The sequence below is a fragment of the Hevea brasiliensis genome, chromosome 7 (assembly GCF_030052815.1).
Source record: "Hevea brasiliensis isolate MT/VB/25A 57/8 chromosome 7, ASM3005281v1, whole genome shotgun sequence".
Taxonomy (NCBI): Eukaryota; Viridiplantae; Streptophyta; class Magnoliopsida; order Malpighiales; family Euphorbiaceae; genus Hevea; species Hevea brasiliensis.
In genome coordinates this window covers 3,315,922-3,329,029 of record NC_079499.1, presented here as the reverse complement: position 1 = coordinate 3,329,029, position 13,108 = coordinate 3,315,922, and the positions used below count along the sequence as shown (strand labels likewise).

Below are 13,108 nucleotides of genomic sequence, written 5' to 3'. Positions count from 1 at the left end.
ATTTATCAAAACAAAACCCTTTAGAGTTGTGCCCTCTGCCAATGGAATTGACTCAGACGTGAATAAAAAAAAAAAAAGACTTGCTTGGATAACTTAGCCACCAAGTCTAAAAAATCAAATAAAATAAACAACCCTCAATTAGCCCCGGAGGTACAACTTAATTATTCTTAATTTTTATCCTATTTAACCTAAAAATTTTGATTCATATCCAATTTAAGTATAATCTCTCAAATTTATGTCGCAACACCATTTATTTTTATTTTTTTTTAAATTAAAATATTTTTTATATTTTATAATTAATTAAATTAAAATATAAAATATAATTTTATTATTTAATATTATTAATTAAAATTAAATATAAAAAATATTATTTTTATATTTTCATATAATTAATTAAAAATAAAACAACAATAATAACTATACTTAACTAATTATAATTATTTAATTAATATTAAAAAAATAATTAACTATGTTAAAAAATAAAAAAAATAATTAACTAAGTAATTAACATTAAAAAAATAGAAACTAATAAAAAAAAGTAACTCACACATCAAATGGTGAGTGAGTTATATATTCTTTAATTTTAAGTAAAATTAAATATAAATCAAAATTTTAATACTAAATTAGATTAGGAGTTAAAATATATTAAATTAGAGCTCCCTAATAAATGCATGAACGAATTAAATTTTATTTAAAAAAAATTTAAATGTACTTAGCAATCTAGTAAATAAAATAAAGAAGAAAAATATTATATTTTATGATTTCTTTTATTTAATATTTATTTTATGAGATTCACATATTAAATAATTATATTTTATATATTTATATTTTAAATTATAATAGATTAAGATTGTTTAATAAATTAATATTATTTAATAATGTCCGGATTGTTTAATTTAGCTTTAATTGAAATAATTTTTGGGATGGGACATAAAGAAGCTTTGAGGTTTATAATCCTCCACTAAAAAAAGGCCAACGAGAAATTAGATCATGCAACTTCAGACTCCGCTGTGCAAGTAAAATAAGTTTCGTTCACAAAAGTCTCCCCACCACTGTGGAGGAGAAAGAAATTTGTTGTAATGGTGTTTGAAAAATGAAGAGAGAACAAGAAAAGTAAAATTGTGAACTGAATCTTAGCCGTCCATTAGATTGATAGTTATTGCGATTTGGATATGGTAGCACCTTGTTTGAAGGAGTTCATGGGGTAAATTACCAAGGGGGTGATAATGAAAAATTAAATTACCAAAAGGGTGTGGATTGTAAATTATTTATTAAAAATGGGTGAAAGTTGATGACTTGACAAGCAGAGAGAGACTCAATTATGATCAGCGTCTATGGACTAAAATAAAATTAACTTAATTATGTAGACTAAAATGAAAAAAAAAATAATTCAAAACGAAGGACGCTACTCTAGGTAGTGACCCACGCTGCATTTTTAACCCTAACAAGAAATTATAATGAAAACAGAAAAAAAAAAAAATCTACTGTAAGTAGGTGCTACCATAGGTAGCGACCAAGTCAAGGTGTATGGCGTAAAATGCAAAACCAAGTATCATTCATGCAGAAGTGAATTGAAAAAAAAAAAAGATTGGCGTGAAAAAAAAAGTGATCTGAAAAAAAAAAGTCTGGCATGAAAAAAGAAAAGTCTGACGTGAACTGAAATGGGCAGCTGGGCGCTACCCATGGTTGCGTTTAGCTGTATTATCTTGTCAACTAGCCAGACTCTACCATAGGTAGCGTCCAGCGGTGTCCCTTTCAAATGCAATCCCAACACGCACAATCACATCTCGCATTCCCTCATGTCCCACAGCAAAAGCCAGATAGACTCTACTTATAGTAGCGTCTCTCGCCCTCTATATAACCCTCCCTCTCAATGTCTCCTTTTATTTTATGCACCAGTTCTCTCCAATTTTTGAAGGTACGTGTATTGTGCATGTGTGTGTGTGTGTGTATATATATATATTTTTTTTAATTTATGTATAGTGATAATTTTTGTAGTAGTTAAATATTTTTTAAAATTTAATAATGAAATAAAATATTATGTAATAATTATAATAGTGTGGTTAATAATTTGTATTAGTAAAAATGAAAAAAATATTACTAATGAAATTTAAATATTATGCTGTAAAATTTAAGTTAGAAAAAATTATTAGGTTTAGGGTATAAATTTATGTGTAAAGAAGGTAATAAAATAGTTAAAAATAGGAAAAAAAATAAATTATTAATGATTTGAATATATATTTAGAAATTTTTAGAGGGAAAAAAATAGGATGAAATTAATATGAATGTAACACCCCTCTTAGAATTGGATAGTATTATCCGCTTTGGCCCAACGGACCTCACGACTTTATCCTTTGGACCACTTCTTTGAGGCCCAAAAGCGGGCTATCCAGGTTAGAGGTTTGCCACCTTATAAGGCCCTTCACTTTCCCCTCCCTTTCTGATGTGGGACTCGATTCATTCCTGCCTCTTATTTGGACAAGGTCACCAGCAAGCCTTATGCCTCCTACAGGATTGCTCCAGTCGTGATCTTCCTTTTTGCACGGAATGTTACAGGCCCACTAGCTTCTGCCTGGTTTGTCCCTGAATCACACCGTACTAAGAGAGGTCGACTCTGATACCATATTATAACGCTCCTCTTGGAACTGAATAGTATTGTTCGCTTTGGCCCAATGGACCTCACAGGTTTGTCCTTTGAACAAGCCCAAACGAGCTATTTAGATTAGAAGTTTACCACCTTATAAGGGCCTTCACTTTTTCCTCCCTTTTCGATGTGAGACTCAATTCATTCCTGCCCCCTATTTGGACAAGGTCATCGATGAACCTTATCCCTCACAGAAGCTCGCTTCAGTCGAGATCTTTCTTTCCACACGGGATGTTACAATGAAATGTAATTTTTTAGTTGTAAATAATGAAAAAATATTAAAAGTAAAATAAGTTTAAAAAAATGATTAGGTTTTTCTTTTTTGTAATGTGTATTATATTATTTGGTAAAAGTAATTAGGTAAAATGTAGATAAAGTAATAAATATTTTTAAGAAAAATAATATATTATTTTTTAGAGTATTTAAAATAAAATGAGATAAATTAATATTATTAAAAAAATTAAGTTTGTAGTATAATTGTCATATATTATTAGATTTAGGAAAATAGGATAAAATCTATATATGTATTATTTTTTATGTGTAATAAATTTAATAGTGTGGTAAAAAGTTTGTATTAATAAAAATATAAAAATAAAAATTATTATTAGTGAAAATGATATATCATGCTGTGAAATTAAAATTAGGAAAAACATGGGATGCCTTCTAATATTTCACACTAGCTGAGGGGCACGCCAAACGAGGAAATATTTCTATTGATGTGCATTAGCCTTGGTCGCTACCATATATAGCACCTTGCTGCACGAAATTTTTTTAATTATTTTTTGTATTTTCACTTCAGTAACTTTCACGCCAAACGAGAAAGAGAGAATATGTCAAACGTGTGCCTTGGTTGCTACCAATGGTAACACCTACCTGCAGTGGATTTTTTTTTTTTTTTTTCTGTTTTTACTTCGGTAGCTTTCATGCTGGATGAGAAAAGAGAATCTAGTAGACACATCTTAGTCGCTACCTATAGTAACACCTATCTACAGTAGATTTTTTTTTTATTTTTTATTTTATTCTCATCATAATTTCTGGTCAGGGTCAAACATGCAGTGTTGATCGCTACCTAGGGTAGCGTCTTGGGTTTTGAAATTTTTTTTTTTCATTTTAGCCCACATAAATTAAGTTAATTTCATTTTAGACTCTAAACGTTGGTCATAGTTGAGTCTCTCTCTCTCTCTCTCTCTCTATATGCCAAGTCATCAACTTTCACCCCTTTGTGGTAAATAATTTATAACCCACCCCTTTTCGATAATTTAATTTTTCATTATCACCATCTTAGTAATTTGCCCCACTTCATGCGTCGATTAAACACATGGATTCATTACATTTATCTAGACCAATTTATTATAAATTTAAGATATAAAATATATGATAAAATTCATTTATTAAATACATAAGTCTTATATTGGGTAAAGAATTTCCCTATATTTCATTGTCTCATAGGAAAGAAGAACCAACACACATACCAAGTCTACCTATTGCTTCTGAGAGGAAAAAAATGGCCAACGAGCTCATTGGTGATGTTTCTGTTGGGAACTTAGAAGAGTTTTTACAAAATTCAAACACTGAAAGATAACAGATAAGCACAAAAGTTTTCTGCTAGAAACTTCTCTCTGCTATGTCTTTATTTGATACCAAGACTGCCTATTAAATAGGCAAAAAAAGATAACAATAACAAACTAATTCAGAAAAATAAGGAATCACTTAACATCATGCGCATGACTCAAATAACAAAAAAGAAAACATGGAACACAGCAGGAAAATAGGAACAGAAAAAACTAAAGTTTGAATCAGTTCTCAACACCCCCCCCCCCCCCCCCCCTTGATTCAAACTTGCAGACTCCAATATGAGCTCTTAAGTATTCATGCTTGCTTATGAAAAGTGACTTTGTAAGACTATCAGCTGCTTGCTCATTTGTACTGCAATACTTCAAGGCTATTACTCCATCTTTTACAAGATCGCGAATAAAGTGAGCCCAAATGTCGATATACTTCGTTCTTCCATGATGGACTGGATCTTTTGACATTGCAATTGCAGCCTTGTTGTCACAAAAAATTTCAGTTGCTTCTTTTTATTCCTGACCAAGATCTGATAAAAGTCATCTCAACCAAATTGCTTGACATGCTAATGAAGTTGCAGCCACGTATTCAGCTTCTGAGGATGATAGTGCAGTGGTTGCTTGTTTTTTTGAGCTCCACGAAATTGCTCCTGATCCAAGACTGAAAATGTACCCTGAAGTGCTTTTCCTATCGTCCATGCAGCCTGCCCAATCACTGTCAGTAAACCCAAGTAATTTGTGATTTGATTCATAACCATACCATATACCAAAGTCAATTGTTCCTGCTACATAACGCAAAATTCTTTTTGCTGCTCCAAAATGATGCTTTGAAGGAAAGTGCATGAATCTTGAGATCACTCCCACTGAGAATGCAATGTCTGGTCTTGTGTGTGTCAAGTAGATTAGTCCACCAACCAAACTCCTAAAGATTTTTTCATTCATTGATCCAGTTCCATCATCAACTTGTAACTTTTCATTCACATTCATGGGTGTGGCTGCCGTTTTACAATTTTCCATGTTGAATCGTTTAAGAAGATCTGCACCATATTTTCTTTGTGAGATGAACACTCCTCCTTTAGCCTGTTTCACTTCAATTCCAAGAAAGTAATGCAATAGACCCAAATCTGACATTTCAAATTCCTTCTTCATGTATAGTCGAAATTCATCAATGAGAGAGGGAGATGAACCCATATATATTATGTCATTAACATAGAGACAAACGAAAAGGAAATTTTTATCTTGCATTTTTGTGTAGAGGGTGGGTTCATTCTTACTTCTTTCAAAGCCATTCTGCAAGAAATATGAATCAATTTTTGCATACCAAGCCCGAGGTGCTTGCTTTAGGCCATATAAGGCTTTCCTCAACTTGTAAACCTGTTCTTCTTTTCCAGAAACAATGAAGCCTTCTGGTTGTGAAACATAAACTTCTTCTTCTAATTCTCCATTTAAAAAAGTAGATTTAACATCAAACTGATATATAGGCCAATTTAATTGAGCAGCTAAGGCAAGTAAGGTTCTTACAGTCTCAAACCGAGCAACAGGAGAAAATGTATCTTCATAATCCACACCTTGTTGATGTGAGTATCCCTTTGCTACCAATTGTGCTTTGTGCTTCTGTATACTCCCATCTGCATGAAACTTTGTTCTGAAAATCCATTTTACACCAATGGCCTTCTTGCCTTTGGGAAGATCCACCAACTCCCAAGTCTTATTGTTTTGAATTGCTGCAAGTTCTTCATTCATTGCTTTTGTCCATTCTTCTTTCTCTGCTGCTTCTTCAAAGGTAGTTGGATCAGCCACATACATAGCTTGTGTTGTTGTATAGATTTCTATTAGAGGCCTTGTCTTTTGTGGAGGAGTATCATCGGATGAACTTTGTGGCGAGGAGGAGCTATTTCCTGGACTTGTCAAGGCTGACATGCTTGGGGAAGCTGAAGTTGAGGGAGATCTTGGAGGTGTTTGCAATTGTCTTTCATTTAAATGAGCCTCCATGCTTGTTGGAACTTCAAATTGCATTCCATTTTCACTTTCATGCCATTCCCATCGTGCTTCTTCATCAAAGATAACATCCCTGCTAATGATTACCATACTATTGATAGGATTGTATAGTCTATAGGCTTTGGTGTTAGAACAGTAACCCATAAAAATACATTTGACGGATTTCTCATCAAGCTTACTGCTTTTATGGGAGTCAACCAATGCATATGCAATGCAACCAAAGATTCTTAGATGACTTACCCAAGGTCTCCTTCTCGTCCAGGCTTCATATGGTGTTTGATTTGGTACTGTTCTTGTTGGGGACAAATTTAATATATAAACTGTTGTAGCCACCGCTTCTCCCCAAAATTGATTCGGTAATCCTTTTGCTTGTAACATGCTTCTTGCCATCTCAACTACCGTACAATTCTTTCGTTCTGCCACCCCGTTTTGCTCAGGTGTATATGGTGCTGTCAGCTCCCTATGTGTCCCATGCTCTTCACAGAAATCATTGAAATCTTTGGAGGTAAATTCGCCACCTCTATCAGTTCGTAACACCTTGATACACTTGCCACTTTGCTTCTCTACTAGCGCTTTAAACCTCTTTAATGCTCCAAAAGCTTCAGATTTGAGTTGAAGAAAATACACCCAGCTCATTTTGCTATAGTCATCTGTAAACAACAAGAAATACCGACTTCCTCCAAAGGATTCAGTTTTCATAGGGCCACATAGATCAGCATGCATAAGTTCTAGACTACTTGAAGCTCTCCATGATCTACCAATAGGAAATGGTTTTTTACTTTGTTTCCCATATACACATGCATCACACAAATCTACCGATTCAATGTTAGGTAACCCAGACACCATTTCTTTTTGATGTAGCAATTTTAAACCTTTCATGTTCAAGTGCCCATATCTTAAATGCCACAATTTAAATTCATTTTTTCCTTTAACAGCTAAAGCATGCTTTTCAATACAAGAGATTTCAAGAGGAAACAGCTTGTTTTGAGTCATGCATACCTCAACTACAATCTGGTTTGTTTTCTGATCTTTGATCACGCATGAAGAGTTTTCGAACTGTATTGAGAAGCCGTTAGCCACCAATTGTCCTACGCTCAATAAATTTTGCGTTAGACTGGGAACAAAAAACACGTTGTGTAGAAGCTTTGTATCTCCACCGCTATTGACTGCTACAATGCCTCTTCCTTCCACTTGCATTTGTTTATCATCTCCAAGCCTCACCTTGATCTTATAAGATTCATCTAGCTCTTTAAACAACGAACGCAGACCTGTCATATGGTTAGAAAAACCACTATCCAGAAACCAAATGTTACTTGAAACTTCTATTTTTTCAAGTTTAGCCATAAAAAGCTTAAATTCCTCCTCTTCTTTCTCCTCCTCTGCATAATTCAATTGTTGATCTTTGTACCAACAATCAGCTTTTATATGACCATATCTCTTGCAGTGATAACATTGAATGCCATTCTTGTTATTTCTTTGCTCATTGGACTGCCTTTGTTGCCTGTCAAATTGACCTCTGCCTCTTCATTTGCCACGGCCATGATCACGGAATCCTCCTCTTCCACGGGTCCAAGGCTGTTCATCATACTGATTGAAGTTTTCTTATTTGTTTGAAGATTCTCCCTTCACATGAAAAGCCTTCTCTTCACTTTGTTCCATTGTGCGGTTCAATCTTGCTTCATGTGCTTGTAAGGATCCCATCAATTGTTCAAATGAAAATACAGACATATCCTTGGATTCCTCTATGGCAATGACGAAGTGATCAAATTTCGGGGTCAGACTCCTTAGAACGTTTGCAATAATTGTTTAATCCTCAATTGTCTCACCAAAGGATCTCATTTTGCTAACAATTGCAGAGATCCTAGAGAGGAAGTCCTGCACTGACTCCTCTTTCTTCATGATTGATGTCTCAAAATCTCGACGAAGAGACTGCAATTTTATAGCAATAACTTTTGCATCCCCTTGAAACTCCTTTTGCAAAATTCTCCAGGCTTCCCTTGCTGTAGTTGCTGTCATAATCCTTGAAAATATGTTCTCATGTACTGCTTGTTGAATAAAGAACAGGGCCTTCGAATCCCTCTTCTTGTTCTCTTTCAGCTGAGCTTCATCATCTGGATCAGTGTATCCATTCTCATCCAAATCCCAAAGGTCTTGAGATTTAAACAAAGTCTTCATCTTAATACTCCAGAATTCGTACTTCTCTCCATTGAAGACAGGTATAAGAGGCTGAGAGGAAGAGATAGTGTTTGCTGCCATCGCTCAATCTCTCGTATTTCTCTCGTAACTCACTTTTCTCAATCGCCCAGTGCAAGAGCCAACCTGGCTCTGATACCACTTTTGTTGGGAGCTTAGAAGAGTTTTTACAAAATTTAAGCACTGAAAGATAACAGATAAGCACAAAAGTTTTCTGCTAGAAACTTCTCTCTGCTATGTCTTTATTTGATACTAAGATTACCTATTAAATAGGCAAAAAAAGATAACAATAACAAACTAATTCAAAAAAATAAGGAATCACTTAACATCATGCGCATGACTCAAATAACAAAAAAGAAAACATGGAACACAGCAGGAAAATAGGAACAGAAAAAACTGAAGTTTGAATCAGTTCTCAACAGTTTCTCATGACGTATTTTCACTTCTCTTTGTAGAAGACAGAGACTTTCTGATCCGTAACATCAACGATGTAAAGAATGTTATCTTGGTTATTAGGCTTGTTATTTGATTATTAGGCTTGTTATTTGAAATGCATGAATTTGTGTAGATGGTCTAATATCCATTAGTTTTCAGCTGACATGATGTTCTTTTCTTTATGTGATAGATACCTATCTCTGAACTTGTAAGGAAGATAGTAGGCCTGTATTTCTCATTGTCTTCATGCAAATCGTGTGATGATTTTACTCCAAAGCTTGCTAAATTTTATGAGAAACTGAAAGCACAGAGAGAGAACTTTGAGGTAATGTTAATTTCAGTGGGTAATGATGAAGAAGCTTTCGAACAATCCTTAGCAAACACACCCTAGTTAGCATTGCATTGCCTTTCAAGGACAAGTGCTGTGAGAAGTTAGTCCAGTATTTTGAACTCTCAACTGTGCCCACTTGGGTTGTTATTAGACCAGATGGAAAAACTCTCCATTCCAATGTTGCTGAAGCCATTGAAGAACATGGAATTCAGGCACACCTTTTCACCGCTGAAAAGTTTGCAGAGCTTGCAGAGATAGAGAAAGCCACAGAAGCTGCCTAAACCCTAGAATCAGTTTTGGTTTCAGGGGACCGAAATTTTTCATTGCGAAAGATGGAGCAAAGGTAAAATCCTACTTCTTAAATGTTCAACTCTGTATAAGCAGCATCTAGTATATCTCCTTTAACTAATTTCATGCCCACAGTCTAAGGTTCTGAATTTCATGCTTTTGTTTTGTGGCTAATGATAACATTGGTCTTCTGTTTTAGATTTTGGTGTCTGATCTGGTTGGGAAGAACATCGTCCTTTATTTCTCAACATATTGGTGCCCTCCATGTCGAGCATTTTTGCCTACGCTCATTAAAGCATGCCAAGAGATTAAGGCTAAAAGATGATTCATTTGAAATGATTTTCATCTCTAGTGACAGAGACCAAGCCTCTTTTGATGAATACTTTGTAGAGATGCCATGGTTGGCACTTTCCCTTTCTAGATGAGAGAAATGCATCATTAAGTCGCAAATTCAAGGTTCAAGGCATATCAATGCTTGTAACTTTTAGGCCAACTGGCCGAACCATCACAAAAGAAGCCAAAATGCTTGTTATGCTTCATGGTGCTGATGCTTATACCTTCATTGATGAGCATTTGAAGGAGATGGAAGCAAAATAAGAGGAGATATCAATGGGGTTAGCTGAGAAGATTAAACATGCACTTCATGAGGATCATGAACTAGTGCTTGCTCATCGAATGGTTTATAATTGTAATGGATGTGGCGAAGGAGGAAATATTTGGTCCTTCTACTATGAAGAGTGCGACTTTAATCTTCAACCAAAATGTGCTTGAAAGAAGGTGAGAAAACTAAAGATGATGAGAGAGTGTTAGAATCTAATTCAAACATATTTGATTTAGTCTTCATTTTTTAAATTGTTGCATTTCAAATTTTAAGTAGTGATGTAATCTTAACTAATGGTTGAGATTTAGATGGGATTTTTATTTTATTTTATTAGAGCTAAGTGCTATATAAATAGTACATCAATTAAGATTGTCTACAGAGTTATACAAAAAGTGTTCTTTATTCTTCTGCATTAATTTTTTATTCCAACAGTGGTATCAAAGCCTCACTTATCCTATGGGCAAACCTTTAAGTCCTTGATTGTAACGTCCCGAGAATTCTGAGCTCTAAATAATATTATTTTTGGTCTGTGAATAGTATTATTCAAAGTCAACTCGAGGACTAAAAATGAGATAGAAATTAATTAAGATAAGCAGAATAAAAATCGAAGTAACCATCGGGTTATGGACTTAATAGATATTATTGAAAAAATGGACTATAACCTGATGAAGGACATTTTAGTTAATTCACTTTAAGAGTTAATTTTTAATGGAAATGTTAATTAAATTAAGTGAGATTGATATATTTAAATGGGATCTAATTAACCAAAAGGAGTATAAAATAATTAGACTATTATAATTAGAATTAGAAATTACTAATAAAAATATTATAAAATTTAATAATTATAATTAGAATTAAAATTAAATTTATTTAAATATTTATGCACATAAGACAAACCTATTAATTTAAGAGACAACTCATCATACCACCTCATCACACCATCATTCATCTCCATCTTCTTCTTCTTCCTACCCTTGCCGTCCCCTTCTCTCTCTCTAATCCTCCATTGAAGCTTCATTTCCAAGCTTTGACACCCATAAATTCCTTCATAATTTTTATAGGAAATTGAGAGAAAACCTTGAATTGAGCTTTGATTTGAAGAAAGCAAGCAAGAATTCTTAGGAATTTGGAAGATTAGTGAAAAATGAGTGTTGGCCAATTGAGGTAAGTTGTGATTTAAGTTTATTTAATTGTGAATTTATGGAATTCAAGTTTGATTGTGGAGATTTCTATGAAAATTGATTGAAATTATGAATGTTATGGAAGGAAAGAGTTTTGGTTGAGAGACCAAGAAGGAGAAGCAAAGGTTTTGGTGAATTAAAGGTTGATTGAAAGTGATTAGGGCTTGAAATCAAGATTAGTGCTAAAAAATTCCTTGAATTTTCAAAGTTATTGCTAAGTAAGTTAAGGTTTTTATGCAATTAGAGTTTCTATTGTATGAAGCCTATTTAATGCTATTATACTTGTATTATGACTATTTGATGTGTATTTATTGAGAAACATTAATGATATGGTGAATAGATTAAATGAATTTTGTATTGTGCATTAAGTGGGAATTCTGGACAGCTTGAGTCCAGTGGAATTAAGTGCCTATAACTTGAGCTATATAACTCTAATTGATGTGAAACCAATGACAAATTAAAGATAAGACAATATACTAAAACTTTCATGAAAATAAGTTATCCTAATTCTATGTGTAGATACCTTGAATAATTACTAGAAGTTGAGTCATACAACCTGGAACCCAGGTGCAGGGCATCTTAAACAATCCGGAGTAGAATTGGTATAGCTCACCCTAGGAAACACCAAATGAGGTGATTCTTAGTTTGTTGAAAAGCTAAGACATAAAGAAACAACTTTTCTGTAGAACAAAATGATAAATTCTAATTGTAACTTGTTCAAATCTAGGTTTCAAAAACTGCCCAGAACCTATTCTGCAATTAGTAAAGTAGTACATCTGAACCCGTCCTGTTTACTTAGACATAACTCATTGTACATAATTCCAAATGAGGTAAATTTTATCTTGTTAGAAAGCTAAGACATAGAGAAACAACTTTCATGAAGAACCCTTGACCTGAAACTAACTGAAAGATACCTGAATTATGGTTGGAATCTAGTAATGCAAACTGAAATCTTGGAAAATGATTAAAGGAATAAAACATACTAAATTGGGCATAACTTACTCTCCAAAACTCCAAATTTAGTAATTTTTAAACCTGTGCAATCCTGAGACGCGGGAGAACAATTCATATGAAGACCATGATGCTAAATTATGACTGTAACCTATTCAAAATTGCTTGAAAAAGTGAGTCGAGAAATTTGCCTGGATTCTAGAAGTGACATGAAAATTGGAAATTGGTCATCGGAACAGTTTTGGCAAAATGGCTATAACTCAAACTACACAAATGCAAATTAAATGATTTTAAAGCCAAAATAAACATAAGACATAGATCTACAATTCTTATAAAAAAGGTATGGCCTAATTCCTATTGTACCTTAGCCAAATCTATTAAGGAAGTTGAGGTATCAAACCTAGAATTTATGAAATAAAAGTATAATTGTTTAAAATATGAATTGAATGCCAATGGCATGTTAAGCATGAATGGCATATGAAAATGTGTTTAGAACCTATGTTCCCATGATGAATAAGATAATGATGAAATGATGAAATAATGAGAACCTTGAATTGCTAATAATAATAAACTATGGAAACCCAATATTTTATCTATTTTTTTATTTTAATTATCTAACAATAATTTAAAATATTTATATAAAAAAAATAAAGAATATTTTATTGGATGGCCTATTTATTTATTTTTATATATATTATTTTTTTAAAATAAATATATATCTGTAATCTGAACAACCCAGTTCAATAATAACTCTTATCTCATTCTATACCTAATAGAACTCTTCAAATATATATACCCTAATCATCTATTTCTGCTAAACTTTGCTCTCAAAGCCTGTTTATCACCTCATTTTTCTACAAAATACTTTCAACATGTATTCTCATCATCTTTCATTAGTTTTATATATATATTTACGATTTA

The 13,108-nt window shown here is 33.2% G+C and overlaps 1 pseudogene; it reads left to right on the top strand.

Moving 5' to 3' along the window:
* Positions 1 to 8,828: 8,828 nt before the first annotated feature.
* LOC110641634 (probable nucleoredoxin 1) lies at positions 8,829 to 10,385 on the top strand (annotated as a pseudogene).
* The last annotated feature ends 2,723 nt before the right edge of the window (positions 10,386 to 13,108 follow it).